The sequence below is a fragment of the Cynara cardunculus genome (assembly GCF_001531365.2).
Source record: "Cynara cardunculus var. scolymus isolate 2C chromosome LG 3, CcrdV1, whole genome shotgun sequence".
In the NCBI taxonomy this organism is placed as follows: domain Eukaryota; kingdom Viridiplantae; phylum Streptophyta; class Magnoliopsida; order Asterales; family Asteraceae; genus Cynara; species Cynara cardunculus.
The window spans coordinates 13,870,841-13,875,834 of record NC_037530.1 but is presented as its reverse complement, the minus strand read 5'-3'; the positions used below and the strand labels follow the sequence as shown (position 1 = coordinate 13,875,834).

At 32.5% G+C, this 4,994-nt stretch overlaps 1 pseudogene; it reads left to right on the top strand.

The window, feature by feature from the left end:
* The first annotated feature begins 783 nt into the window (after positions 1-783).
* On the top strand, positions 784-2,079 carry LOC112508980 (annotated as a pseudogene).
* Positions 2,080-4,994: the final 2,915 nt, after the last annotated feature.

Below are 4,994 nucleotides of genomic sequence, written 5' to 3'. Positions count from 1 at the left end.
GCACGGTATCTTTTTGGTGTTTTTGCAGGTTGGTTGGAACCAAAAGAACGGCAAAACTAAGGTTTTGCCGTTCGATTGGAGATGCTCTTATAGGATCCATCAAGTTTTAACAGCTCTTTCGCTTCGTTCATCTATGAAAAATACATGTTATATTTAAATTAATAAAACAATGATCAAGTAAAACAATAAATACTTACGATATCTTGTTCAGAAGCGCCACTTGGATTCCTCATTTCAACTTGATTGATACACCCTTGCATTTTTTTGCAAGCTTTTAGAATGCAAGACATTCTCGTTTCCAATGATCTTCTTGGTCGAGGATTGGTTGCGAACGGTTCGGTTTGGTGATAAAGAGTTTCTATTCATGACCAAAACTTATCTTTTGATTGGTTTCTACCTATTATTGGATTTTGAGTTATATCAAGATAACAATGACATAGTTGTATGTCTTCGTTATCTTTGTAGGATGAAGTTCGGCTTGTTGAAGACATTTTTAGTACCTATGGCTGGTAACATGTGTGGTTTAGCTTACCAACTCGCCCCCTATTTATACACAAAAATTTCAGTTCATTACAAATGAAGACAGATTAGACAATACACTGGCAAGATTCTTCTGAAAAAGTCTGGCAAGATTCTTCTGAAAAGTCTGGCAAGATTCTTCTGAAAAGTCTGGTAAGAATTGACAACACCACTGATTCTCACTATAAAACGTGTTGAAGAACAGCTCAATGAAAATAACTCAACTATATTTTGCAATCTTCTTTGTTGAGAAATACCACTCAAATGGCTGATAATTCGTATTCAGACGATGAGGCTTTTGATGATACAYAKGACGAACTAATGSWCSAGGCATTMRWTCTAGCGTCTGAAATGGAYRATTATATCCRTAATTATGCKRGCAACAATCAATTATCTTCTTATCGTGGTTCTATTCCTGGCCATATAGTTATCAATCGTGATCGGGAAAATGCCGATCGCAATCTCTTCAATGATTATTTTTCTGAAAATCCTCGATTTCCTGAGTCGATGTTTCGTCGACGATTCTGAATGAGTCGTACTTTATTTGGTCGTATTTTGGCTGCAGTCCAAAGTCATGACAACTACTTTCTCCAACGAAGGGATGGGTGCGGCAAACTTGGGTTGTCGGGTTATCAAAAAGTTACTGCTGTATTTCGAATGTTGGCATATGGCGTGGCTGCAGATGCTACAGATGAGTACGTTAAAATAGGCAAATCGACGGTGGTAGAAGCTTTGAAGCGGTTTTGTCATGCCATCGTGGAGGTGTTTGGAGAACGCTATCTCCGAACACCCAATGCTAATGATGTGGCACGACTACTCCAAGTTGGGGAACAACGAGGTTTTCCATGAATGTTAGGTAGTTTAGATTGCATGCATTGGAAATGGAAGAATTGTCCAACCGGTTGGGGAGGACAATATTCCGGTCGTAGTAGATCTCCAAGTATTATTCTTGAAGCTGTAGCTGACTATGATCTTTGGATATGGCATGCATATTTTAGTTTACCGGGGTCCAACAATGACATTAATGTGTTGGAATCCTCCCATCTTTTTGCAAATCTTGCAGCAGGTACTGCTCCTCCTGCTAATTATGTCATCTAAGGAAAATCATATAATATGGGCTATTATTTAGCTGATGGCATATATCCAAAATGGGCCACTCTTGTTCAATCTATTCACGATCCACRTGGCCCTAAAAAACAATATTTTGCAAAGAAACAAGAAGCATGTAGAAAAGACGTAGAACGTGCATTTGGCGTATTGCAATCAAGGTTTGCAATAATAGCAGGACCTGCACGGTTATGGAGGAAGGAAATCTTGCATGWTATAATGACTGCGTGCATCATTATGCATAATATGATTATAGAAGATGAACGTGATATTAATGCACCAATTGAAGAACGAMGTGWAGTGCAAGACGTGGGAGTTGAGATGATGAACGATGGTGGACTTGAACAGTTTCTTGCTCGACACAAAAAGATCAAKRATAAAGATGYTCACTTTGAACTTCGTAATGCATTAATTGATCATTTGTGGGACGAGTATACTAACTCGGAGAATTAGTATTATTTATGTATTTTTTTAATTTGTGTTATTTGAACTAATGTAATATTTTTAAATATAAAATTTATTAATTACAATTTGATCGTTTTTATTTTAACATTTCTTCATTAAATAAATTAATTACTAATTATTTATTATTATTACAAATTATAAATATTGTTATTAAAAATAGTAAATAGAATATGTTATTTTAATGTGGGGTCCACAAATTTGGTGTTTTTTTTAGAGTGTGATTGGAGTTGAATTTTTTTTTGGTGTTTATGGGCCCACCAGATTTGGTGTTTTTTTTGGTGTTGAGGTTGGAGTTGCCCTAAGAAACTAAGAATTCAAGTCTCATATCTTAATTTTCTAGTTTTCTTTATGTCATTATGTGTATTAGTATGATACTAAAATTGGTTAGTGACTTACAAAATAACACAAGTATCAGTGTTTTATAATGTTTCCTTCTTCGTCGGCTATATCATCATCCATCAGTAGGGAAGTTCAACACTTCAACTGTTCAAGTCAAGTGATTGTGTATCTTGTTTTGGGATATAACTAGCCTTGTGCAATGTGCATCATGATTCATGCCACTAAACGAAATGCAGATTCCCAAACTAGTGGTGCAAACTAGCTTGGACAATTAGTCCCTGGTCATAGTGGCCAAAATCGAAAAATTGTGCTTCCTTCTCTTTCCACCATGCTAATACATATACATAACAAATTTGACCACTTATTTAGTTCAATAAGGTCAAAATCACTTGTTAACCGTTTGCTTTTTACTCTAGAATAGATGGCCCTTAACGGCTATACCTGTTTACCATTACCCAAATTTATCATCATATGCTTCAAAAAGAAGTCTTAAAAAGTTACAAAAACCGAATACAAACTTTATTTGACAAGTTCTATTTCAATGTGGGAAACAACAATCGATACATTCTTATTGTTTTATTTCATCACCGTAAATAATTTCATGATTTCATCACTTGACAAAAGCAGCAACAAAACATTATGATTGAGATTTGAGGCCAGGGGTAATAGTAATACAGTATATTATTGGATGCTTGTTTAGGAAATCTTCTGCACTCCAAATCTTTACCTATAATTCATAGTTAGACTTGTCTAAATTGATGGAGTTTTCTCAAAGTTCTTTTATCTTAGAAACGAAGACTTATCATATAACTCCATTTACATGTCACTGCAAAATGTAAGTAGGAGATGGACCAGATTCCCTTAAAGAGTTAAAACTAGATTCTGGAATTCATGGTTTAGAAATCAAGTTCGTCAACTAAAAAACCTTAGATAACTAAACTAAGATTCACAACCAAAAAATAGTATCTTTCCAACATAGAGCAATTGACTTGCTTTTTGTTGCAAACCAACTATCATTCTTACCAAAAATGTTTTAAAAACAGTATTATTATTAATCTATACTATCTTATTAAGCAAATTTAGCAAAAGTCTTAAAGTCTTAAAATTTTAAATGACCAAAATACCCTTTATGCTTACTTTTTCACTTTTTCATTTTTTCACTTTTTCACTTTTTCACTCTCACCTCTTCTCACATACACTCACCCTCTCACAACCAATTTTTTTAAAATTATAATTTTAAATTTACATTTTATACTCTTATAATTAATTAATTAATTTACTTTACGTCATTTACTTTTAAACGTTTCATTTTAAACATTTATCAAATTAACATACATAATCGTATATCAATTAAAACATGTTTAAAAAATACATTTTTATTTTAACAAGTTACACCATTATAATCGTCTCATTAATACTTTGGAAATGAGTCTAATATTGAATAGTTTATGACTTAATTATATTATTATATATTATATATACTGTGAAAAAATATTTTTAATATTTACGATTTATACTTTTATAGTTATTTATTTATATATATATTATATATTTTGGGGTTAGGTTGTCCAAATTGTATTGTATAATATGTTTTGAATTAATATGTTTTTGGGTTTTTTTGTAATATATATATATATATATACACACACACACACATGTATTAGTTCAACCTTAATCTGAGTTTCTGGACAAGAAAAAGGGTAAGCAGTTGAAATTTCATTCTAAAACCCATCTTTTTTTGTCTTTTCATGGCTTATGATCTGTCAAATTTGTAGTTTTCTTTATTGGTTTTGAGTGTTTATCTTAAAACTCAAGTTTTTTGGTTCTTTGCTCTTGGTGTAAATCAAATATATTTGTAGAGTCGTTTAAATATGTTGGATTTTAAATATATTGGATTTTAAACTGTCATACAATTTTTTTCATTGATAATATGTAATTGAAATCATAACTCTTATTTATTCAAATTGTATTAATATGTAAAGACCAAGTGTAACWTATATCATCGTTAAATCTTATCTTATAAAACCAATGGAACTTCAAAATCGTTAAAATTCATGGCTCCGCCGCATTGCGCGGGTACACAACTAGTTATATAATGATATGGAACACTCTGCTCATTCTTCTTGTTAATTGTTATATTGTTTAGAATTATAGATGGAAAAAGTTAGCATGTCTCAGTCCGGAAGTAACAGTCATCAACCTCCTCCTTTACAATCTAATCCTACCGTAACTCAATCTGTTCCGGAAAGTACAAGGAAAAGGAAAATGTTAGAATCCAGATCATAAGTATGGGACCATTTTGAGAAGATTTTAAATGAGGATGAGCTAGTCATCAAAGGTAAGTGTTTATACTATTCAAAAGTATATGCAGCCGAGGCTAAAAAGCATGGTACTTCGTCTTTAAATAGCCACATGCGCGCTTGTTTAAATAATCCACATGCTAAGGAAACAAAACAGTTCATTCTTGCATTTCAATATGCAAAATCTAAAATAGTGATGGTGCTTTGACATCTTGGGTTTTTAACCAAGAGGTTGTTCGAAAGATGTTAGCTAGAATGATTATA